We start from the raw sequence: 26,809 nt of genomic DNA, 5'->3' as shown, positions 1-26,809 counted from the left end.
CAGATCCACCTTTTTTTCCAACAGTAGCCTAGAATAACAAAGGTTTTGGGAAAAATGCCTGGTTTTGGTTGAACGTTTCTTCTTGCTGGCTATCTGCCACCACAAACACAGAGGGGATATAATAACAGTCATTTGGAGTTCTGTAAACCTTGTCATCCGAGGACCTCAGAATGCTTTCCAAGTGTTAATTAAATCCTCACAACATCCATGTAGCCATGCGTAGCAGATTTCAGGTTGTCAGGCTCTCCCTGTGACCACAGCGGCTCACTGACTCTGCTGCTCTGGGGAGGCTCCAGACCCTTCCACACCAGAGAAACGAGTTGCATCCCAGCCACTGTAGTGCCAAAACAAACACCAGCGCTGTGGCTTTCACCTAACTCCTTCAAAACAAAATTAGGGGAATTTTTCAGAGAAACTAAACCCCAAGACTGTAATTGCAGTGGAGTTTTAGAACGTGTTAACTTGGTTTTTGAGGATAATGCTTTATTAGCAGCTTCAGACACAGCAGCTTGAAAAACCACTCAGGTTAGTACAGAAAGAAATCGTTCCTTAGTACTGAAAAAGCACACAATACCTCCCCATGTTGCTGACTCCAAGCAATAAAAAATCATGAGTTCACTCCAAAAAGTTCTTTTAATAGTCTTTTTGTCTGCAGGCTTTTTGCTCCCTGCCCAGTTCTTGAGATATTAAAGTTTCTTGAGGTGGGAAAAGATTTTTCCCACAACCATAAAGAAATGAAAATATTCTTTTCAAGTCACAGGAGTCATTAAGCTAGAGAAAAACCCCCATCAAATATTGCAAGACCTGATATAAAACCATGACAGTTAGCAGTGTCGTTTGTTTGCCTCTTTAACAGAGCATTATTTTCTCTTAACAGTCAGTTCTTAAAAGACACTCAGCCTCAAACTCTGTGCAGAAAGAACTCTTTCTCTCTTATTCCACTCTAACTGGCATCTTGCAATATGTCTCTGAATTTACCTGGCATGATGATCTCAAATGAAATTGCACCTGAATGCTGTTTTCATTTTTTACTATCCTGTGCATATTTGTTTAATCTATTGAATGCATGTAAATAAATGCTGTACTATGCCCTGTAGAGAGACAAGAGTGTCCACAGCAGGAAGGTAGGAACTAGATGTTCTTTAAGGTCCCTTCCAACCCAAACCATTCTATGATTCCATGTGCTACAGCACACATGGAGCTTTGCCTTCACACCTCCTCCAGTGCAGTTTGCATTCTCTGTTCTGATCATCTGATGTTCAAATCTCAGTAAGCCACCTATGGAGACAAATATCACATGCAGACAACACTAAATATTCTCCAGGCAGCCTTCTAGAAGTGTTTTTTTTTTTACCTTGAAATATCAATGTACACTGTTTTATTTCATCAGTAGTGCACTCTGGAAGGACAGTTACTCCTATCTACCCTGTGATCAGAGAGGAAACTGAACAATGCTCTGCTAGTGGAGAGGCACACAAGAGGTAGCTTTAAAATGGATCATTTTGTGCCATAACAGCCCCACAGCAGTGGCCCGGAGATCATTTGCCCTACCAAGAAACCTGTTTGGATCCTATTGCACATGCAAATCATAATGATATTTCGCCTGTATTCAGCAGAAGTCTGTCCAAACTGAAGGGGGTCTGAAATAGTTATCTATTCCACTTTATAACTCAAGACACACCAAATAACAAAATAGATTTCCAGAAATTGCTTTCTCTGATGTTGTTATGATGAATAAACTTCAATAGTGTTACATACAGAACATTTCTTGGTTTATAATTAGTCATAAATCACTAAAATATGTATTGTCTAGAAGCAAATATTATTTTCTTTGTATTGTCTCTTGGTGATTGGCATGAAAGTTATGAAAGTCTCACTGAGTAACAAAATATAACACCTAAATATCTTGATTTGTTTTTAAGGGCTAATATGGTTTTCAATTCATGATGCGTTGCATTTTTGACTATGGCAATGTCTTCCAAACTCTCTTAGATAAAGTTGCAAACAATTTTGGTTATTAATTTTTTTTCCCAGGGAAGTTTTCTTTGGAAATGGAATGTAAACAGCACTCCTGTTCCATACATCTAACACAGTATCTGAGAGCTTTCCAGCCCCAAATGCAGTAATATTACTAACTTTTTCTGTATTTTTGTGTTCAGCCCTCTCTCAGAATTAAAGGTTTGTGCAGTGGAATGTTTTGCAGCGTGCATGTACAGAAAACATGATTTATATGATACATTTGTTAGAAGATGAAAGTTCAAAGAAACATACACTGCACATGGAATGGTTCTTGCTCATGTAGGATTGTGATTCAAATACTGAACAGTAATGAAGTTCCATCTAATTGATACAGCCACAAGCTCTAGCTTTTCAGACTTACTCCATCATTGGCAATCACAGTCTGTCTTGTAGCACATTCTTTGTTGGTCACTACCTTTCAAATAATGTTCTTCAGAAAAGCTAAACATGTTCAGGTTTCCTCTGATAAAGTAGCCCAAGATGTGTTTTCCATCATCCTTTTTCCTTACCCAGCTTAAGTCTGGACAAATGCCAAACCCTGTCTTCCCCTGCTGCTCTGCAGTGCTTTGACACCACCCTTCCTATTTGTTTCTCTTCCTGAACAATCTTAAAAACCTCCAAGGCCCAGCTGCTGAAGACAACACCTACAATATCTCCCACATCGTTATTCTCTAGGAACTATTTGATGGAAACACGCTTATCTAGGTACTTAAAAATGTAAGCATAAATTCACCAAGCAGAAATTGTGTCAAAACAATCTGGATGCCACCCACTGGAAAGGGAAGGTTTGGGGACAGAGGGGAAGCAGATGAAGGCAGATCTTTTGACTTTTTATGCAGTTTTTGACATTGCCTTGTGTGATGTTCTCACAAGGAAAGTTAGGACAAGTAAGGTGCAAAATCATTTGAGTTATTCATCAACAGCAGCTTGTTATCAAATTAGAGGGAGATATCAAGCAGAGTTTCCAGGGATTTCAGCTCTGCTTTAGATTATATTGAAAGTCTCCATTAAAACCTCAACAAGGGATTAAAGAAAGACTTTCCACTAAAACTACAGATGACATAGCTCCCTGAGGGACAGAAACCACTCTGAAGGACAATATAACACCTTTAAAAAAATCTCAATTGCAGTTCTTTGGTCAATTTTAGTTCTTTAGGAAAGATCCCAAAGGGTAGTGATGGTAATGTCTAAATTTATTCAGGTTTGTTTAACCTAAAACCGTGAATTCTAAGGGCATATGGAAAGTGTTAAAGTTATGAAAGGCTATTAGAAACAGAAGCTGATGCAAAGAACAGAACAAGCCGCGGCAGGCTTACGCTATGACAGAAAGATCCAGATTAGACAATAGAAGCAGTTTCTAATAATGAAGACCATAAAGATCTGGAATAAATTGAGAAGGAAGAGGGTAGAGTCCTCACCAGATCGTTCAAGTGTCTGCCAAAAAAGATGTAAAGTGAAGATGGTCCCAACTCAGAAAAAAGACATTTCCCACACACTTTTACAATTCATTGTCTCCAGAACTGTAGAATTTGGGTGCCTACAAAAGCATACTGCATGTATCCTCACAGTAAGCCTGTTAGTAGGAAAATAAATACTATTATTCAATTTTTTAATGAAAATAAATGAAAAGTGCCTTTAGCAAAGGTACAAAGAAGTCGCTAAGGCCCAGATCCAAAAGATAGTCAGGAATCTCACACCCACAGATGTGCCAGCAATTCCCTGCAAGTCTAGGTCAGTACTAGGAACTTACTTAAGTCTCTTCTGTTCATTATAGCATCTGAACTGCATCACTGCCCTTTGTTCCATTTTATGTCCCAAGAGAAAAAACAGACAATTCCTCTTCTGCTAACCTATCCCATGGGTTTGCAGGCTGGAAACACTGTGCATGAAAAAATGGATCTAGTAAATACAGTCTATAAACCAATATATAGGTCTCTTGGCAACTTTACAACACTTTTTAACTTTGATCATAATTTAAAAGGTGGCACTTATGTGTATCGTGACTGCTCTCCTTTCAAAGTCTTGTTTCTCATGAAAAGTGGGGTAAGGTGTCTTTGAAGCTAACAGCCATCAGGGTATTGCATTAATGCTATATTGACTCAACCCTTCATCCTTCCAAGGTGTATAAATTGAGTTGCATGCAGGCAGATATATGATGAGACCTTTCAAAGGAGATATCTGCTCATTATCATCACTATTGCTCCATGTGTGCCAGAAAGGCATCATTGTGGGACATAGTAAAGCACAGAAATGAGGGACTTGGGAGATCAGACTGATGTTCCTGTCATGACCTTGGACATGTAATTTCCCCTTCCTGTGCCTCAGTTTCTGCTTTTATAAATTGAAATAATGATACTTTGCAGACTACATTAATATCTTCAGATGAAAAGCATTACCTGAGAGACAGCTATTGCTGTTATCTTTATAAGTGTTTTATTTGGGCAAAATACTTTCCACCCCTGCTGCCAACAGCTTGCAGCTTCAAACAGGAAAGAGAAAGCTTTATCCTCATTCTAGAGAATCAGAGACACACAAATCAAGCACAATTCCTGTGGTCACAATGGAAATTTGTAGCTAAATCAAGGATCCAATTTGCAAGTCAGTGTTTTAAGCACAGGCTTTCTCAGGTGTTCTCCCTGGACATTAAAGATTTAGTGGGAGTTTTCATGAGAGAGTGGATTTGTGCCAATATCCATGGCTAGAATTTTTCCCTTTCTCTCAAGTTACGCCGAAAACTGTTTGCTGATAGTTTGCTGGCCTGCCTGACACCACAGAGGTGACCGTAGAAAAGTAAAGCTGCACAGGTTGTAAATTATACAGAGCCTTTCATCCTTTGAAACAGTAATCAAAATCTTACACAGCTTTTCCAACCATTTATTTGAGTGGAAGGTGCAGCAGAAGGAAACTCAGTACTTGATGCAAGGTGCCAAGGGTTTGGAAAAGCCCCAGGGACAAAGCGTGCCCATTCAGATGAGAAGGAAGATCAAATTTTGAAACTGGGTCAGTGGACTGGGGTATAAATCATCCCTGTTTTGCGCAGCAGCTTCCTTTCATTGTCACTCTCTGCACAGAGATCAAGGGGCAAATCTGGCATAATGTAGCAATTATACATTTTACTGCTGTTACCACGTTACACACAGTTCCTCTTGGTTACTTTTTCACTTCGCCATCTCTTTCTACTTCCCTTATTTCTGGATTTCTTTTCTTCCACATTTCATTCCCTGGTGCTTCTCTCCCTTTGAAATGTAGTGGATTTCCTTATTACTGCCAAGCCCCATTCTATTCACCAAAATGATCAATGTCTAATTAATATCACTGATACTGAAGTATCGCTATAGCTCCTTCACTTCCACAGATTAAGCTAAAATTGAGGTGCTCAGACTTCTGATTCACTGTTTCAGGCTGTTGAAGTGCCTGAATTGTAACAGACTGAATATCATAAACTTGATTTGTATGGAAGGTTACATTACCTTTGCATGCTTAGGTCTTGCCAGCCATATAAACATAGTATGTCACTGGATCTAGGCCAGGAACTTCAGGTGGGATCACCTGTGCTCACAAAACATTTTATGAATGTTCTTCCTAGGAGATATAAATTTTGTGTGGCATTTCATGGGTACCAAATGCATCTAACTCATCAAAGGTGTTCTGTCCCAGCTCTCAAAGTAGTCAAAGTCTGGGTACTCAGTGTAATCTGTTTCTACTATCCATGAATCAATGTCAAGAAATGATACCAGTGACTTCCTGGGATATGTTAGATGCTGCCCAGCTCTGGGCTCACCAGCACAGGACAGAGATGGACATACTGGAGTGCATCCAAGAATGGACCACGAAGTTGATGAAGGCACTGGAATATTTCTCACATGAGGTGTTGAGAGGGCTGGGACTGTTAAGCCCAGAGAAGAGAAGGCTCAAGGAGATCTTATTAGTGTGTATAAATATCTGCTGGTGGGAAGCAAAGAAAAGGGGGACAGATTCTTCTCAGTGGTGCTCAGTGATAGGCCAAGAGGCAATTCTGTTTAAACATAAGTAAAACAGCTTTTTCCTGTGAGGGTGACCGAGTACTAGAACGTGATGCCCAGAGAGATTTTAGTGTCTCTATCCTTGGAGATATTTAAAACCCAACTCAACATGGCTCTTAAAAACCAATCAGCTGTAGGTGACCCTGCTTCCAACAGGGAGCTCCAGAGGCCCTTTCCAACCTCGGCCATTCTTTGATCCTGTTTCAGTGAAACGAATTTTTTGGGGTTTTATTTTTTTTGAGGGGGGAATCAAATTTAATTTAAACCTCCCCTGGGAACAGTACATTACCATATCATAGAGGAGTAGGGAGGAAATAAATACCTGCAAGTTCTAAACACCATAGGAAAATAATACCATGGGAACATGAAATCTGAAGGGCACATCCAGAGCAATTGAATTCAGTCTCCTGTTTAGCAGGTCATCATAGCATGTAATCCTTTTTCTAAGTTTTTTTTTAAATTATAAATTGCATCCAGGTACATCTGGGAAGACCAAGTATTTCCTAACTGAAAAAGGGAACCCAATGGGAACACTTGCAGAGAGATCAGCCACACTCCCCACACTCCAAAATGCCCCTGAAGGAGGTTGATCTGCCTTGTGTGGTGTGGCTGGAACAGGGGGAAAAGTGAAAGCCATGCCAGAGTTTGAGATTAACAATGTTGTGTAAAACAAACACCTTCCCTTGCAGCTGGTGAAGAATAACCCCAGGCACCAGTACAGACTGGGGGCTGACCTGCTGGAAAGTAGCCCTGTGGAGAAGGACCTGAGGGTCCTGGTGGGCAACAAGTTGTCCATGAGCCAGAAGTGTGCCCTGGGGGCCAAGAAGGCAAATGATATCCCAGGATGTACTAGGAAAAGCATTGCCAGCAGGTTGAGAAAGATGATCCTGCCCCTCTACTCAGCATTAACAAGGCCACATCTGGAGAGCTGTGTCTGGTTCTGGGCTCCTCAGTACAGGAGAGACATGGAGCTCCTGGGGTGGGTCCAGTGGAGGGAAACAAAGATGGGACTGGAGGGTGTCAGAGGATGGGTCCAGGCTCTGCCCAGGTGCTGGGCAATAGGACAAGAGGCAACGGGCAGAAACTGATGCACAGGAAGTTCCAACTGAACATGAGGAAGAACTTCTTTACTGACCAAGCACTGGAATAGATTGCTCAGAGGGGGTGTGGAGTCTCCCTCAGTGGAGATACTCATGAACTGTCTGGACACAATTCTGTGCAACATGCTTTGGGATGACCCTGCTTGAGCAGGGAGGTGGGAACAGATGACCCACTGTGGTCCCATACTGTGATTCTGTAAAAGGAAGCTGAAGAGCTGACAAAAGGAGATCTAGGTGAAACATCCTTCTTCTTGGGATACGTGGGACTAGTTTTCAGGCTAGCTGATTGAAGCATGTAGTTTCTTTTTGTTGTTAAAAGCTGTGTGGACATCCAGTATAAATATAAGTAAAGTTCTTTTAGGCCCAATAAATAAATAAATAAATAAAAAACCAGAAAAAAAATCCACTTGTTTTTGCACAGTTGCAAAAAGAACAGGAAGGAGTAAAGAGTATTTAAGGGCTATTAATAACACAATGTTGCAATTTAGGCATCCTTTACAAAATAGTGCCCAGTATCTACTATCTCATGATAAATAGAAGCTGCATCGCATGACACTTGTGAACAATAGGTGGAATAGATATTAGAAAAATCTCATTTATCTTCTGCTTTATTCCGTGATAGAGGTCCTTGTCACCATGGCTATTATGTGACTAGCCCTAGAAAGGCCACCTCATTAGTTTTCTTTATCAAGATAGCAAGGTCTCCTTTAAAGGGACAGCACTTAGATTTTAGATTCAAATAGAAAATAGAATTCATTGTATGAATGTTCCTACCTCTGTTTTCACTGCTTAAATACGTAGGTTAAGTCCATAGCTGTCAACCAGATGAAATTAACACTCCTGTGATGAGGAAGGTGTCTCTGGAACAGAAATACAAAAAGTGGAATTTTATAAGCAGATTGCTTGCATTTGGCTCGTGCAGGTCTTTAATACATGTGGCATTTTTTTAGTTAAAAAAAAAAAACACGAGAAGGAGAAAAATAAATGAAAGGAACTTTCTGTATATTCTGTAAATCTATTTTCCCTTTTGTCTTTTCCACTCACAAATACATCTTCCTCTTGTCTGACAACCACTTTGAAAATCTTCCTCTATTGCCACCACAGTAACCATGTGAGTGTCAACAAATCAGTAATGATTTAGAATATGTCAAAGGGAATTCAACATTTTTGTCTCTTTTCAAAACTCTTAATGACAGGTAGATGAAGTTGGACAACAGCATCTCTATTGGCTTTCTCTGGGTTTTGATAGGCATTTTTCATTGAATGAAAAAACTTGTTCCCCTTCTGCAGCAGGCAAGGCAGGGGAAGAGTAGCTGCAAAATCTGATAGTGCCACACAACTACATTAACCATATCTAGTTTTCTACCTAGTTAAGAATGTTCTGGATTCAGTGATATAGAAGATCAATTATTACAAAATAATATTTTTTCTTTGTTCTGAATGGTGATATAACAGCAGTTAACTCTCAGAATCCTCTGGTAGCTTTAAATAGGTGGTGAAAGTACCCTCTCACTTGTTGACTCATTACAGAGGAGCCCTAGAGGTAAAAGGACACTGAATGTATCTGTCAATATTATTAGCTTACTGTATAAATCCCAGTGACTTACTTAACTGCATTTTAAGTTGAGATAAAATATTAAAATACAAAAAATAATTGCATTAATACAACATTAAAGTTGGGAATTTTAAGGCACAAGACCAGGAAATGGAAAAGCTAAGGCTCCTTTAGTAATAATCCATATCAGGTGTGTGTTTTCAGTGAGTAACCTGAGTGATAAATGTTGTCTCTGAATACACTAAAAATCCACTCAATATAATGGGCCAACTACGTTTGCTAGGAACAGACTAGGTATAGGGAGTTTGAAAATCCTATTTTTCTTGTATTTACCATTTTGAAAAAGAAAAAAATTGAAATGCCATTGTGGCTTTTCCTTGAAGATGTTGCATGTTCTATTACAAACCTTCTGGGACCTCTTTATCCATCTGTCATGTCCACTGAAGAAGTGGAGCAGTCACGTTCCAGAAGCTCCCTACAGAAGTGACATCAAGAAAGCAGAGGAACAGGCTGCACTTCAAAGGATTTGCCAGTTTAGTATTAGAGTTAAGAGATGCAGAAGAGCTCAGAGAAAAATAGATCCCCATGGTGGATGGATAGTCATGGACACTATGAGTGTCTCCTGCTTGGAATGTACAGCCCTTGGGTAAAGTAGCTGCAGACTCATTGATTGAACCACCAGTGCAAAGCTCCTTGTTGAGTTGCTTGTGCCTGAAGTGAACCTGTGCTCCTCCAATGCCAGTTTTGTTATGCCCCCACTATCGGTGATTTTCGTTTTGGAATTTCCTCAGCGCTTAGGCAATAAAGAAGTATGAGATAGGAATGGAAAATCAAAATTCCCTAGCCCTTCCTTTCTCAGTTTATTCCTGCCTTTCTAGGGTCAAGCAGATGTTTTCTCTAGGTGATTCTTTTATTGCAGGGTCCTTGAAAGTCACATTCCTGTTCTACTGGAGCAAAGTCCACTCTTGAATATGTTTTGTGCCAGAAAAAACTCTGTCTCATCACTAATACATATCACATTGGTTACTACATTGTTTAGCTCAGCATGCCATTAGTAATGGCTGCATATGAGCTGAAGAAATCAAGGAAGCACCTGAACTTACAATCATTTTTTCTTCCTAGTGGAAATCTCCTGTCAGGGCTCTGAACACTAGTTTTGGCTCAGGCCAAAGCCACAACAGCAGCAAAAGATAAGAGCTAGTGCAAGCCTGTAGGAGCTTAATCTAAATAGAGAAAGCAAAGCTGGGAAAAAAAGCTGGGGAAATGGAATACAGATGTGGAAGATGTGGGGAACAGCCTAACAAGCAAAGATGATGACAAAGCTGGGAATAGAATCAGCTCCACAAGCTCACAGTTCAGGGCATAACCTAGCAGGTTTGGTGGGTGGCCACACTGGGAACCTGTTCAATTTGTTGATCTTTCACAAGCCAGTCAAGAATGAGAGGGGAAAAAAACAAAAAGGTAATTTCTGGGCTTAAAACCACTTGTTTGAAGTAATAACGTAATTGGATGAGGAGGTGGGGAGGAGGATATTTTCAATATCATTGTTATCCACTATTGTCTGTACTGATCATCCTCATGGTCTGGACAACCATCACACAGAGACAGACCAGCCAGTATAAATACTATAGTTATACTACCTAACAAATCTTTATCTACTTACCTTTCAGAACATTAGATCAAACTGCTCTGAACTTTGGTCTTTTAACAATCACAAATATTATTGTTTCCCATTCATAGCAACTGCAGAAGTAGGGGAGATACTGCTGATGGAAAGACCATGACCTTACTTATTACACCACCTGTGTACTCTTGAGAAGCCTATAATTGAAACATTACATGTTGTCTCACCTTTTTCTTAAGATGTATTGTAACTTCTCAAGGCTAGAGTTTTCAATCATGGGTTTTCAGAGTTATATCAGTGAAGCAGATTTTAAATCTATTCTGCTCCGAGAGAAGCTGGTTCTTCTCAAGAAATTCTCAATCTTTCCCCGTTATTTTCATTTCTTTAAAATGAATCTTCTAAACAACTCCTTTTTCTCTTGTAATCCAGTTTAATATTTAATAAAATTTTGCTACAATGTTTTCTATTAACCAGGAAGGACTCAATAGTGTAGATTGGCCATTCAGGACTCCAGCACACCAACACTGCACACTCTGTTCCCCCCTCCCTCAAAGACCCCTATAGCTTTCTAACACCACATAAAGATATAAAAATATCATCCTGCTACTACTGACTTCATCTTGTAAATATTATCACCTCTGTTCCACCTATGTCCTGCAAAACCTCTCATGTAGGTGCCACTTTCAGGTCCGCTCTCCCAAAACAGGGAGAGGAGAGTGTCCAAGATGGGCTGATCTGTCAGTGGACATGGACTACACTTGTAGAGGCAGCCTGTGCCATCTGTCTTCCCAGGAGACACCTCCTGATGGGAAGCAGCTGGACCATCTGCAGATCATCCTCCACGACATTCATCTGGTGATTTATTGTGGAAGTTGCACTGGCCTAATAAAATCTATTAGTGCTGTGGGGTGAAATTACTATGAAGAGCAAATATGTTTCTACCTTGACTGATACGCTTGCCAAACATCTTCTGAGGTTTAGGCCCTGTTCTGTCAGATGCTTGAAGGATGCCAAAAAGAGATTCCTCCCAGTGAATCCATTACTAGGGCTTCTGCAGCCTCATGCACATCTGAGAGATGAAGGTGCCCAGAGTATGGCTCATCTCTCTGTGGCACCTTTCTACTCCCTTGGGGGAAATCAGCTCTCTTTGCTAGCAGCAAGCTCAGTGATTGATGATATTTTATCCCATAGTCCCTACAAAACCAGCCAAAAATCTGAAGTGACTTTTAAGGGCAGGTGTTTTCCTAGCTGTGGGAAATGTATTTCCTCTAAACTGATATATAAAATAATCTAAATGATAACCAGGCTTGGGAGCTTCTGATCACACTGCATAATTTTTTCTCCATATTTCATCTCTTTATGCTGGTTAATTACTAGTTAAAAAACCTGCTGAAAAGCGTGTCACATCCTGGAGGAATAGCTGGGGATGTTACAAGGAGTTATAGAGGAAGCTGCTTACAGGGAGAAGGTTACTGTTAAATGTCATAAACACTGAAATCTACTAAAGTAGGTTAAGGTGAGGAATTATTATTGACAAGTTTTGACTGGAAATATTTAATTCCCTTAATTCTTTGAAAAAAAGTCTCTTATTTTTGAGAAGCAGCATGTCATTCTTCACCTAAAGTTCCTGGCATCATTTCAAGCTTCTTTCCTCCTAATAGAAAGAAGTTCCAGAACGCTGCTTCCATATTTTACATATTTAAATAATGAATGTCATCTGAAAGAATGCCTGAAAATTATGCTTGGCTTTGGTTGCTAGAGAAGTTAACATAAGCTACTTAGACTACTATTATAAAAATGTTATTCAAATGTTTTTACTAATGTAAGTCTATATTGAGAGCTTGATCATGAATGGTTTTTGTTCTTCAAGTTCTTCTTGACCTGCATAATCCTTTGGTTCGAATTCCTGAGGGGAAATAAAAGCGCATTAAAGAAATCATGTTCTGTATACAAATAATTTTTCATTATTTGCATAATGAGGGAGTATTCCTTCCTATTATGCATTGCTTTCTTCTTATACTGGAATATTTCTTCACATCCAAAATCATATAGCCTCGAATCACAAAGGTCTGGAGTTTGACAATGTGTTAAACTATTTTTACTGGAGTAATTTGAAGTAGGCTGTGTGAGTTGCTACTTTTTCCATCAACCAGAAGATTACAAAAAATTTCCAAAGGGGGAAAAAATGAAGCCTGCCTCTTTTGCTGGCCTAAGTGAAATTTCTCAGCTGCTTTCTACTTTAAAAAAAAAAAAAAAAAAGGAAGGAAGAAAATAAAAACAAGACTAAGAAAAAGGGAAGTCTAAGAAGGTATCAGAGAAATGCACATTCTGCTGAAGGAACAACAAGGTAATTCAAATTTTGAAGAATATTCTGCTATCAAAGTAGCAAAACTGGACTGAGGAAAGGAAGGAGACTTTTAGCATGTTCATAGTGCCATGAAAATGCATCCTGCCACAGCGTGTCTCCTTTCATCTTCTAGAGTTTTTCCTGCCTCACACGGTTGGTGACTGTTCTGCTGTTAGTGACGAAGTTAATGGTTCTGGTATTATTAGTTAATCAGGAGAGATTCCCATTTTCAGATATCCTAGTATTCATTCTCATAGACGATTATCCTCTGGAGCATTATAATGGTTTGTAGTCATCAGCTGATGGTAATTATGGAAGAAAAATATTTCAGATGAAAGAGAGATGGAGATTGAGTGGATTGAGCAAGGTCACTGAAGTGATTTGGGGATTATTTTCCCAGTCCAATTCCCATCTCAAGCCCAAAACATATTCATCTGCAGGATGTATTCTTCCCTTGAAGACAAAAGGCATAAATAGTACTGAACAATTTTTCCTTTACTGTGGGAGTGTGGTACTGCACTGCCACCCTCTGCTGGAATATACATGGACCAAGTAATTTCTCCACCTCCCCATGTCTTTTTAGAAAGAACAGTATGGATTGTATTATATTTTCCTGTCCAATATAGGAAAAAAATAAAGAATGTGGAAGGCCAATTTGACATTATGCTTTAAAAAAAAAAAAAAAAAAAGGAGGCTTTGACTTTGTTTGTAATAAACTTTATTACAAGACTATTGTGTACTAAGTACATAAATTTCAGTTCCTACAACTCTTCCAGAGGAAGTAATGGCAATGGAGAGTTTTCTTGGAGTTTGGACAGGGAGCTTTGGTGTTACTGGTTGCAGAGTTCTGGACCTCTGGGAATTTCTTGGTTTCTTCAACTTTATAACCAGTATGAATAGACTTAAACAAGCTTCCAGTTGTGACTTTTTGCGCCACTTCTAAACCCCTCTAGAGAACCTTAAAATCAGAAAGAGACACAAGATCAGCTACTGTCCTTTGTATGAACCAAGGTCCATTTCATACTACTCAGGTTTAAGCCAGAATTTCCTACTTTGTTACAGTGGAATCAGTCTTTTGAGTTACAGAGGCAAATAAAGGGTGTCATGAGATGGGCGGGGAAAAATTATTGAAACAAGGTGAAGAAATCAACAGCTTTGCTTATATGTTTGCTCTAAAGAGGTACAATAAGGCCCGTGTTTTCAAGTACAAGTGATGGAACTGGGCACCTCCATTTCTGCTCATCCAGTTTGGTGTTTTACATGCAGGTAAATGATGCTCAATCCTCTCCGAGCACCAGACCTCCCCAAAATATTCAGCCTCAATACCAACAGGTTGAAAACTACTAAACCACTCTGAAAGCTTATTTTTCCATGATCACTAATGCACAGGAGGAGTTCAGCTTCTTAAAAAAAAAAAAAAAATCAAAGCTATTAAGATTAAATTCTGACCATATGGGAGTTACAAGAAGGTCTCAGCACAGGAATATTCCATCATGTTAATTGATTACTGCAATATGTTGCACTTGAGGAGAAGGAAGGAAAAAGAGCGTTATGAAGATGTTACAGCAGGTCCCATCTTTGAGTAATGCAGATTACTGAGGATTTATTGCCAAAGAATTTACTGCTTTTATTCACATTTGGCTTTGATTTAAGGATCTGATCCAGATTCTTGAAACAAATGGTAGACTAAAACTTCATTGTACTTGAGCTAGGTTCCTTACAAAATGAAGTTCACTGTCAAAAACAACACTTGGCTTATGTGGGACAATCACATCTTTGCACCCAGCAGTCCACAGCTGTTGGACAACACTGACTTAAAGGAAGTCTGACGTGCATTAGAATAGCTGATGATCACAATCTGTGTATGACCACCTAAAATTTTTTCAATGATAATACTTGATAGTTTGGATTTATATAAGACAAGTAAAAATTTTGGATAATCACCTACTCATAATGTTTTTCACATTCACTTCTAATTTATTTCAAATCTAGGTTGCATTCTTTATTACTTCTGTCTAAAATGTGCCTTCATTCTCTGTGTTTGAACCTTAGATATGCAGAAAAAAAAAACAAAATAGAGGCAACTATAGTGTAAGTAAGGGAAAAACCATGACAGTCTGGGAGGGAAAGCGTAGCATAAGAGGAAAGTTGGGTGTTAACATTAAAGTTCACTATTTCATCGTCTTCACTAATAATTTGGAATTTAAAATCAATTCAAATTACTAACGTTAGAGAGCTTTCAATAAAATCATGGTGACTGGACTTATGAGACATCTGTGTCATAAACTGAAGCTTAACTGCATTACTGTGGTCAAAGTGCTGAATTAAAGGGAGTCAGGAGAGGGACAAAAGAGGAGAGACCAGAGGTACAGCCTCTAAAACCTCTATAAATCTAACCTCCCTCCTTCCCGCTGACATCATTAGATTCCTACTTTGCCACTGAATAGTCTCAGGTAGGGCTTTAGCATTTGACAAATGAAGGCAATTTGATGATTTTATACTTGTGGATACATTGTAGGACTTACTGTGGGACTTAAAAGCATTTTTCTTGTAAATCAAATATTACCTTGGAAAATAACAATACTGGCAAATGAAATCAGTGAGGTGCCACTCTAGACTACAGTCCTCTTTTAATCATGTTGCTCTCTGAGAATCTAAAGCTTTTAATCATACCAGGCTACCACATTTTGGGTTAAAATTCATGGGCATTTACACATATTATTTTGGCCACTGGAGAGTTGGCTTACTAATACAAAAGGGACTCTATTGAAGTAATGGAAATTTTTGCATTATTATTTTTTGAATGCACTACAATAACTGCAAGGTTCAAACCTACCTGAGTTCATATGTGACAAAATTAATGAAAAATAGGCCTAATTTGCAATGATTTTGCCTCTTTTGTTCTTCTGTGTGCTGTGCATTAGCAATTGATTCAGTTTAAAACTAGAATATTTTGGTTGCTTAATATCTTCATAGCAATAGCCTGTGTTGACTTTTGTATTAGTGCTCTAACTTTGAATTAATAAACATAAATGAATTCATACATGTATGCTGTTTTCAGTATGCAGAAAAGGCTAATGTGGTCTTATAGAATACAGCCAACAATTAACTTCTCAGAGATTCATTTAATAAGGGAATTCTTCATCTTTCAGATGGTTATTATCCGATAACCACCCATGAGATACCAGTCCAAAATATAAAACCAAAACCATAAGAAACTGGTCCTGGGTTTTTTGCCTTTACATCAAGGGTAATTTCTATTATTTCCCTCCTCTCCTCTGCATGTGCACAGTTACATGACATTGAGAAGGTTTAGGAAGCAAGAGGGCCAAAAAAAATGTATATGTAGCAGACCATTATAACCAAACAAAATTAGAAAATGGTACCAACTAGCTGGTATTGCAAATAACCACTGGAAAGATGTGCTTTACTTTTATGAGCATGTAAGTCTGATTTTACGGAATACACTGCATGAAAGCCTAAGCCTTTTGAATATTCCTTCAGCAGTAATATTCCTCCTGTTGACAAATCTTTTAAATACCTTGGGCAAGCATTACTTCATGCAAATCAGATTTTCAGAGTTGCCATGTGAGAACACATGCATTAGACCCAAATCCACCGGAATGCCAGGGATAAACGCTTGTTGCCGAATCATGGGAAGATCAGAACTGGTTTTAAGAAGCAGTCTTCCTAGGGTGGAGATTCGTTTCTCCATAACACCATTTCCCAGACAGATCTCTTTCTGAGTATCAACTTCTGAGTTCATCTTAGTTTGTATTTCTGAACCCATGACTGTCAGCCACATATTTGAAAAGCCATCTATTTCCCAGGCATTTAAACTAACCTGTTCATGGATATGCATGGCTTGTAAACCTCCTTCCACATACCGATCTTAATGAGATTTTTCTCTTCAGCCTTCCAGTTATGGGCAAAACAATCTGGTTTTGTGACTCTGGTGTGTATGCTTCGAATGTGAAATAGGCTTGCACATTTCTGTCTCTCATTTTTGTATCTGGGTGACAATTTACGTTATGCACAGAGAAGCACAGTTTTAAATCAATAATAGAAATACTTTAATCTTACTTTTCTGGATTTCATTAATTGTCAGTTCTGTGTAAGGATAAAAATTTACTGAAGGGTTAGTCTAGAAAATGGAGGTCTCAAAGAAAAAAAAAAGCCTATACAATTTTTAACAGCAATTGTGTCCCAAAAAATCCCACTTAAAATGCACTGGAGGATGTATAGGCTGCTCCTAGTTTAAGCACAATGCCAAACAGTACAATAGATCTCTCCAGGTGTTTAAATTGTTAATTAAACAAATTCAATTAGTTAAATAAAGTATAAAGGACAGTATCACAACAATTTTCAACATTTAACCTTTAACAGCTATGAATTATTAGCACTATGAAATTGCTTGTGTGTAGCCTGCGAACTCAAACTCCCTGGGTGCTGGCTGTAGACACACTCATATGACTGCCTGTGCCTGGGCAACTGCACACAGCTGACACAATTCTTGCCAACTGACCCATGTTATCTAACCTTCTGCATGCTCCAGTCTTGTAAAGCAAGGCAAATAGTCTTAAATCACCATCAGGGTACTTCAACATGTTTTAATTTGCATTTGCAAGAGGTGACAAATGCACTTTAGCATCAAATTCAGCACAAGTTTATCAGAGATCATTCATGTACAGTGAGCAACATGTGAGCACTGGACTGGAGGACTTCCAGAGGTCCTTTCCACCCTAACTTTTTCTCTGCAGTTCTGTGAATGATGTAGTTTAGTGACTGAATTGAACCAAAAATTTGCAAACAGTGAACTCTGATAGCCAAAAGTAACCAGAATATCTCAGCTGGAGTAATGGTCGCTATGCTGATGTTACAATGCATCTTAGAATCATAGAATCATTAAGGTTGGAAAAGACCTCCAAGATCAAGTCCAACCCTTAACCAAACATGTCTACTAAACCCTAGCACCAAGTGCCATGATCAGTCATTTTTTGAATACTTCCAGGGATGATGATTCCACTGCTTCCCTGGGCTGTCTGTCCAATGCTCGACCATCCTTTCAGTGAAGAAATTCTTCCTGATGTCCAACCTGAACCTCCTCTGGTGCAGCTTGATGCATTTCCTCTTGTCCTTTCCCTTGTTAGTTGGGAGAAAAGACCAATCCCCACTTTGTTACCACCTCCTTTCAGAGAGTTACACAGAGAAATCAGGTCACCCCTGAGCCACCTTTTCTCCAGGTTAAACACCCCCAACTCCCCCTGAGGACTTGTGCTCCAGACCCTTCCCTACTTCCATTGTCCTTCTCTGGACACACTCTGGCACCTCAACGTGTGTCTTGTCATGAGGGGCCCAAAATTGAACCCAGCACTTGAGCTACAGCCTCACCAGTGCCAGGTACAGAGGGACAATCACTTCCCTAATCCTTCTGGCCACACTATTGCTGGTACAAGCCAGAATACCATGACCTTCTTGGCCATCTGGACACACTGCTGGCTCATGTTCAGCTGCTGCAATGAGCACTCCCAGTTCCTTTTCTACCAGGCAGCTTTTCATTCTAGCCCCAGCCTGTAGTGATTCTTGGGATTGTTGTGACCCCAGTTCAGAATCCAACACTTCACCTTACTCAATCTCATCCAGTTGGCCTCAGCCCATCAATCCAGCCTGTCCAGATCCTTCTGAAGAACTTTCCTACCCTCCAACAGATCAACACTTTTGCCCAACTTTCATCCACAATATTACTGAGGGTGCATCAATCCCCACATTCAGTTCATCAATAAAGATGTTAAACAGGACTGGCCCCAACACTGAGCCCTGGGGAACCCCACTAGTGACTGACCAACAATTAGATTTAATTTCATTCACCACCAATCTCTGGGCCAGTTCTTAACCCAGTGAAGAGTGCACCTGTCCAAGTCATGGGCTGCCAGCTTCTCAAGTGAAGGAACTCTTATACAAAAGGAAAGGTATTTCAGGCACCAATGAAAAAGGTGCCAGAACAAAAGGGTTATATTGGAATACCTGCAGCCCAGACTAGCTACCCAGTTATGTCCCTGAACTGCATGTAGCTTTTAGTGCTGCTGAAGAATCTCTTAAAGCTTACCCGGAGCAAGAATAGACTGTTGAGGAAGGAGATGTGGCAATAGGAATATTACAGAACTCATTGGTGAGGTGGAGGCTATAGGGACACAGGTTATAGCCCCAAGCTTTATAGGTTTAAATCTCCTGATTTGTTATTGAAGTGTATCTATTTTATAATAACATGGTGCTTTTTCTTCATAGACTGGTGGCCTCTGGCAGTTCTGAGCAAAAGTCTGACCCTATCCATCTGAACTATGGAGGTTGATTCAAACCCAGGAATTTTCTGATCAGACAGACTGGGAAGCCCAAAACAGACAAACTAGAAGGCAGATGACTCAGTGGACCTGTAACACTCCCTTATCTCATATTCATTGAGAATTACAGGTATATATGCTCTACAAAGTTAAGCCAAGTTAGAATGATTTTGTTATTGATCTAAAAAATTCTAAAACCTCAGAATCACATGCAGAACGCTCACAGCATGTGTCACAAATTGAATTCTTTCTTTTCAAAGAAAAGTCTCCATTCAGGAAAAGGAAATCAATTTTTTGAATGTAGCAGGCAGACAGGTCAATTTGTAGTAGAGCTGCTGTTCAAGGAATCCTCAGAGCCTCATATTATCTAGGTTTAAAAAAAAATTATCTAATTTAAATTTTTTAAAGATATAAATTATGCTCTCACCCAGTTTCTGATGTGAGCTGGTCAAAAACCTGGACTGCACCAAAGTAATCAGTTCACAGTTGTTTGGGGGGTATTAGCTCAGTTTAATCTTCATTACATTGGTATTGAAGAGCCCATTTGAGAGCCTGGTTCTGTGTGGGCAGGCAATGAAGGGGATGGACTTCACATGAGGTTATAAGGCACAGCAGACAGGGAGGAGGCAAATAGGAAAGATAAGAAAAGGATACACATCAAGTGAAGAGCCATTGGGGGAGGAAAAAGGACTTTTGATTCATGGCTTGCTTAATTAATGAAGGAGGAAAAAACTCATAGGCACTACACCAGAAGTAGTTTCCCATCTCACTTGTTTCTTATGTGGATTGAGTAGGAATTGCCTTCATTCCTAGCATATATTTTGTTTAAATACCTACTGTGATGGGCAGGTGATTGTACTTGAGTGATCTCTGTACCAAACCTGAATGGAACTTGAGCAGCAGGGATAGAAGATGAAATGCTGATAAAGAGTTGCCTTGACAGGGTTAAATTGTTACACGGTCATAATCAAACTACTAAAATTGAAGGGAATAAGCTGCTTGACAACTTTAAAAAGGACATATTTGATTTTTTTTTTGTGAGTCTTTCAAGCCACAACAATGCCTATCCAGACACAAAAATAAACAAAACCACCAATCTAAGAAACATATGACAATAATTTTAAGATTAATATTACCTGTTCAGTAATAAAATCCTGGGTAATTCCACTGTTGCTTTTAGCATGCTCAGGTTGGATCTCACTAACATAAACAGCAAAATTTCAAACATTTGTTGCACTTGTCTTGGTTTACCTTGTCTGCATTTTGGGGTTTTCCTATCACCAATGCGTAGCTGAAGATTTTTATGGACTATTCAAGTAGGATTATGCTTTCCCAAGTGTCCTGAATCAGAAACACAAAGCATATGACTGGGGCAACGTGAGAAACTCTACAACACTGTCAAACTTCTTTGTCATATGATCTGAAGCTGGAGAACAGGTGCAACACTACTTTGTATTTAGATTAACAAAAGGAAATACTCTGCTTTAAATATTTTTTGTTGACTGGACAAAGTGATTTTCTGTGTCGCTCATATCCAAATGCTATTCAATCCTACTAAGTAGCCATTGGCTCAGGTTTAATCAAAACTTCATCTCTCAAGTGGGATAATGCCCCATCCCTGGAAACACTGAAGGCCAGGCTGGATGGGGCTCTGAGCAACCTGATCTACTTGAAGATGTCCCTGCTTATTGCAGAGAAGTTGGACTAGATGAACTTTAATGATATCTTCCAACCCAAACCAGCCTGTGACTCCATGATTCTATAACATCATTTTCTGCGATGAAACACCAACTCACTCACCATAGGGATACTAACAGTACCTACCTCTCAGTACTTCAGTAATTTCCTTTCCATGCAGCTTGGATGGGCCAGGCCTGCCTAGGACCTGGGTTATAGCAATCATCCTCCACAGCTACATACAAAGCAGGGATCAAAAGAAATAAAACTCAGTCCAATCATTTTATAACACCTTTGAATTTCATGGTATCGGTAGCGTGATAAACTTCTGCTTTCTAAATGTAGAGCAGACACCTTGAGTGAGTATTAAGAAATTGGGTGATGTTTTCATCTTTCTCAGGTATAAGCACGACTTTGAGCATGCAAATAGACCTTTTTAAGTGGGAGAGAATTTAATGTGACACTCTACATATGCTTTAGCAATGTGCTTTATGGAACTCCTAATGATTTTTGTCCTGACCATCTTCATGCCCGTTCTAGCATCTGTCATGCATTAAATTCCTCCTACTGACACACTTATGTGGATAATCTGGCATTTAACTCCTATCTTTACTGAGTCAGGTGAATTTTGCTTTCATCTTTTTTCTAAGGCAACACAGTGTTCAGTGCTTACCTTTATCAATCTCCCTGCGTTAAATTTGAGTATCCTCACTGAACAAGCTGAACTATAAACAATCTGTTTGGTATGTAGATAAGAACTGGATCCTTTTAATCCCAAATTGTTTTTACTTCAGGCCCCAAACGTGTAATTTAAGATCAAAGCCTGAATTGGTATCATAAATGTAATTCAACAACAAGGAAAACCTGGATGATTTTCGGATAAATAAAATCAGGCTAAATCAATGTATTTCAATGTATAACAATTTCACTCACATAATTTAGTGTATTAAATTTAATTTTGTATTTTTCCTTGTTAGGTCTACAAATAGAAAAACTCAAGGTGTTAATCAACTGAACAGGTAAGTGTCAGGTTTTCCCTAGCATTTCAGAATTTCATAACAGTTGCTCTATTTTCTACTCTCTATAATATAGTAATATAATAAATCTATAATAGAAGATTATAATTTAGTTATCAGATCTTGTTTCTGACTTCTGTAATCTTATTTACAATAATTTTGCACATTCTTTTCTATGTGTTTTATTTTCTTTTAGACAATTTTCATATTTAGTTTCATTAATTTATCATATGTTTAATGCTCGATCTACTGATTTTAGCTAAAAAAGAATCTAAAAAAAAACAGGATTAGCAATAAAATCTTTTTAAGTGGTAAAACAAAAAAGAAAAAAGCCATAAAGTTTGGTGTGAATTGAAATTGAAATGTTGAGAAGCAGTAGAATATATGGGATAGATCAACTGTAGAAACATCCCCAGTATACTGCCCAGTTTTGAATATAATTTCTGCATTCTCTCCCCTTCATTTAAATATACACAGATGCATACAACTTTAGTATAGTCTACCTATGATCATGAAAACTTCATCAACAGAATTTAATCAATAACAAATAGAATTGTGGTCTCACAACTGTGGTTAAATTATATTTATTCTTTCTATAAGAAATTAGGTTTATAAGGGCTGACAAGCTAGAAGAAAAGTGAGAGGTAATATAAATATTTACTTGACCATCATTTGGTAAATACATAAATCTTTTCTTCTTTCCTTAGGTATTCAGCTCTTTTCAACAGAATAACAACGAGTACGTAAGTTACAATGATAAATTATTCTTTCCAGTTTCATATTCTATTTATAGCCTTTTCATTCATTAGAGCTTTTAATTTGTCTTGGGTTTGCTAGTTTTCATGCTCCTGTGTATTTTTTAAGAAATAATTTATTACAATTCATATTTCTTTCTTTTCAAAATTATAATCCAATCACTTTCTCAGTAAACAAGAATTCCACCTTTTTATGTGAAATGAACTACCAGCCAAAGTGGTTTCTCATTAGACAAGCTAATTTTGAAAGGACAGATAGAATCAAGCAATGAACTGAATAAAAATAATAATGGAGCATACCTTGTTAGATAACAAATGGAACAGACTTTGGAGACAATTAATGCAGCAGATACTTAATGCTGAGGTGTGTTAAACAAGCTTTGTCTTATTTATTTGCTGCTATAAATCATAGCTAATTTCCTTAAATGATGTGCTCTAACCACCGAGCAGCATGTTTCTCTAAACACTTGCTGATGTACTTTACATGGAAACCCCAGCACCCCGAGTAGGAGAGTGTATATATAAACATATTGTGTGTGTGTGTGTGTGTGTGTGTGTGTGTAAATAAAGACAGATCAATCAATCAATCAATCAATCAAACTGACTTATCCAATGAGGGAAAGTGGCCCGAAAATATTCTGGGTTAATTTTGCTGGAAAATGTTTGGTAACTTTGTCCAATGGATAAACATGATTTCTTACACTTTGGGTTTCCAAGTGACTGAATTACAGACTGAGGGGTCATTACTTGCTGGGCTTGATTCGGTTTTGGGTCTTACACTAAAGTAGCACTTTTTATTGGGCTGTTTGAAAAATTGTATCAGAATCAGGTGGTCTGAGTGATATTTTTTTCCTATATTATCTGTTTGCTGTATATAGAGAAGTTCTGTTTCTTTTTTTGAAGCACAAACAAGGAAGATTTTTGTGGGTAAAAATCTGGAATGGGAGATTTCTGAGAAAAAAATATCCTTTTTAGTCTTACCCTTTTATGTCCTGGAAATGAGCATATATGTCCATAGTTCTAAACAAAGAATCAACTTAGCATTAAAAATATCCCTGAACCATATAATGACTTGCCCCCTCTAATGGAAACAATCTTTCAAGGTCAAATTCATCAGACTCCAGAGGTCAAGAGTAAACAATGTCAGTTCTAGGACTTTAAAAAGTGTGTACAGTATAATAAAAAAAAATTTTCAAGTTATGAATATATGATCCTGACTGCGTCTGTTCCGCTTTTTAATCAGCAGTTAAGCAATTGGCAATTTATTTAGGAAAGGTAACATACAGTTGTGTATTCTTGTTTGTGTTTCTGATGGGTTTTGTTTTATCTGAAGGTAGAGAAATTTTACATAAGACTTGCTTTTCTCACCTTTAGGAACTAGAAATGCATTTTCTTTATCTTTCCTTAGCTATAATACTTCCTAGGCAACTTTCAAGACTGCTGTCGAACAGTAGAGAAACACTGTGTGCAACTATTAAGAAATCAGAGTTTGACATAATTCTCTAACTGTATATTCTAAGATTGCCTTTTGTATCAAACAGTGACATTTACTGCTGTGAAAGATTCAGTTATAATACTATTTCTTCATCAACTACCTTCAACTAGGAGGTTGCTGAAGCAAGAGGATGATACACAGTGTTTTAAAAAGGAGCTGGACAAAGTTATAGGGAGTCAGGATGGATTTCTGGAGCAACCTACAACTATGAAGTGTGTGTGGGAAATCCTTAATTTTCTCTGGGAACATGAGGACTCGAGTGGTAAACTTTCCCATATGATTTTGGTAACAAATGACACTAGGGGATTAATGCAGGACATCAGAAGCAGACTTAGGCATCATGAATGGTTGAGGATACTGTGATCCAGGATACCTATGGACTCAGTCCAATGTTTAGTTGCAAATTGCTCCATATTCCACTTCCTGTGGCTCTATTTCATTAGCAGGGATTGTGCTTCTCCCTCTTTGTCTTATGATCAATGAATATTTCAGTGTCATATGGAAAAACAAAACTATAAAAACCTTTCAGCAGTTTCAGAGGGAGGATTCAGTCCTCCCAGCACCTTTTTCATCCTTACAATGCAGGACCTCTGTAGAAGAGTTGTTGTGGACAGGGATGTGTCAGACACTGTGCCTCGATGTCCTCCATTTAAATCCATTCTATCACCTGGAGTCTGAGGAGCAGCTCTTTACAGTCCAGTTGGAACAGCATAAGGATGAGATCACTTATAAATACGAGGAAGCATCTTCCCCCACATCATTGTATCTAACTCAAATTTAAGAAAGAGTCATCGAAAAGACTTCATTTTAAATGTATGCTGATTTTTAAAGACATCCCACCAGTACATAAATAATCAACCTTTAGTCTTCAAGAAGGGAAGGGAATCATGAGGTTTTACCTCTTTCTGCAATCCCTGTAGGTACCCAGATGCTGTATCATTATGCAGAATAAACTGATCTCCTTTGCTCTGATAACCTGTATGAAACCAGTTCCTCTACTTCAGTTTCTGATGCAAACTTCAGTTTTACCTAATGTTTAATAATAAAAACTTCAATGGTATTCCTGGAGAAATAAAATCAATCCCTCTGAATATGTGGATGGCTCTTATTACAAAAATATTAACCCATTCCATTTCTGTTTCCTGCTTTCCATTTTTATTTTTCAGCACTAATCACATGGATGGTAATTTTTCTTGGCGAATGGTAACCTATTTCTAAGCACTACATATACAAATTTTTTTTTTTTTACTTACTTCCAGACACTTCCCCTTATTCACTTTCTTTCCAAGATTATGCTGCCAAATCCCTCTTTGTCTCTCATGTCTGTATCTGGAAGTCATCCCTAGCTGCCTTCTCTCCTTTACTCAGACAGATTGCGCCTTAATACTGATCCAATAAAACAACTTCAGAGTTTCAATATCTGGCTTTACTTGTGAATCCTTGCCTAATTTTGTATCATTTCTCATCTCCTTATTTCTTAGTTTTCCAATAAGGACCTTTAATTTCCTCTTGATAAGTCCTACCTTGCAAGAAAGTCCTTTCCAATATCATTACCTTTCAAGCTTCGTGATTTCTCTTATCCTGTGACTATCCTACCTACTAATGGAGCTTATTTTTGTATGGATTAGAGCCCTTCTGCATTTCAGAAGTGTTTAAAACATCAGAGAACCACTCTGCCAGAGAACACACAAGTGCAGTTACATCTGAGTGACTCACGTGTTAGTAAATATGATCAAACCTCACCTTGCCTGCCCCTTCCTATATACTCTCATTATATATATATTCAGTAAAGAACATAAGTTAAAGATTAAATAGTCATCTAGGTTAGTGGAAAGATAGGTTACGGTCAAGACAGTCACTGCATAATTCTGCATGTTTTATTTGTAAGTCGTATTTTAATTTCTCATGGGAGATGTTGCCAGGAAATTCACTTTTGCCTTCTCATGTCTGAATTAGACCCTCCAGGCAGCTCATACTCCAGTCAAATGTGACACAATTTAGTAATTGCTGCAATATGGGCTTTTATTTCAATATTGTTTTCTTTTTGGCCTACGGTTAGGTGTGGGCCAGGGTTCCCTGCCGCTGCAGAGCAAAATGTTTAACACAAAGGCAAGTTGTCCTTTAAGATTCAGCTGTCTTAGGACATGTGCAATGAAGTATATTGGAAGGGATAGAGACAAGCCTTGGAGCACAGATTGGATCTCTCCCACAGAATCACAAAGGCTGATGTGTTGCTGTTGTAGCCTGAATGAGTAGGAGAGGCAAAGGAGGAAAGACACCTAAAATGCAGGAACCGTGGTGATGAGTGAGCGAGGACCATCCTGAGGAGGAGAAAAAGCGCTGGAGGCAGGTTGTAACAGGAACAAGCTGTGATTTCAAACACTTATTGAATCAAGCCTCCTCCAGCACAGCCTTGTGACAGAGCTTGGGGACCAGGGAGGTCTCTGAGGAATGATGGTCAATGATCCAACCAGGAGACAATGAAAATTTCAAGATTTGCCTGTATTTCATTAGAAAGTTGAGTAAAGTCAGCTCGTTTACTGGGAAATATTTCTGTATTGATGAACCAGCATTTTCTGTAAGAAGATAAATATTCTGTTGACAATTTTGACCATCCCTATTTTCAGATTTTGGGCTTCTTCTCTCTGTCATATCCACTCTGACCCTTGATGCAGGAATTGTGATTTTTAGGTATTTTTTCACATTGCCTGAAACACTGGCCAGAGACCATAGATTACAGCATGAATAGGCACCGAAATCAAGGGATTTAGTGTGGTTTTGTTTCCTATCTAATTGATGAACCCCTAACTAATGCTGCCAGAAATCGATACTGTCATATAACAGATCGGTCCTGAACAAGT

The 26,809-nt window shown here is 38.5% G+C and overlaps 1 protein-coding gene across 1 annotated transcript in view; it reads left to right on the top strand.

Moving 5' to 3' along the window:
• CELF2 (CUGBP Elav-like family member 2) overlaps positions 1-26,809 on the top strand; it is a 558,920-nt gene that overhangs the window by 77,893 nt on the left and 454,218 nt on the right. The window contains exons 2-3 of the mRNA XM_064656529.1: positions 21,660-21,701; positions 22,406-22,441. The gene's annotated coding sequence lies outside the window, so the exon portion shown is untranslated. The remainder of the gene's footprint in view (positions 1-21,659; positions 21,702-22,405; positions 22,442-26,809) is intronic.

This window comes from Pseudopipra pipra, chromosome 5 (assembly GCF_036250125.1).
Source record: "Pseudopipra pipra isolate bDixPip1 chromosome 5, bDixPip1.hap1, whole genome shotgun sequence".
NCBI lineage: Eukaryota > Metazoa > Chordata > Aves > Passeriformes > Pipridae > Pseudopipra > Pseudopipra pipra.
Note: the sequence above shows the minus strand (reverse complement) of the source record. Positions and strands in the feature narration are given on the sequence as shown.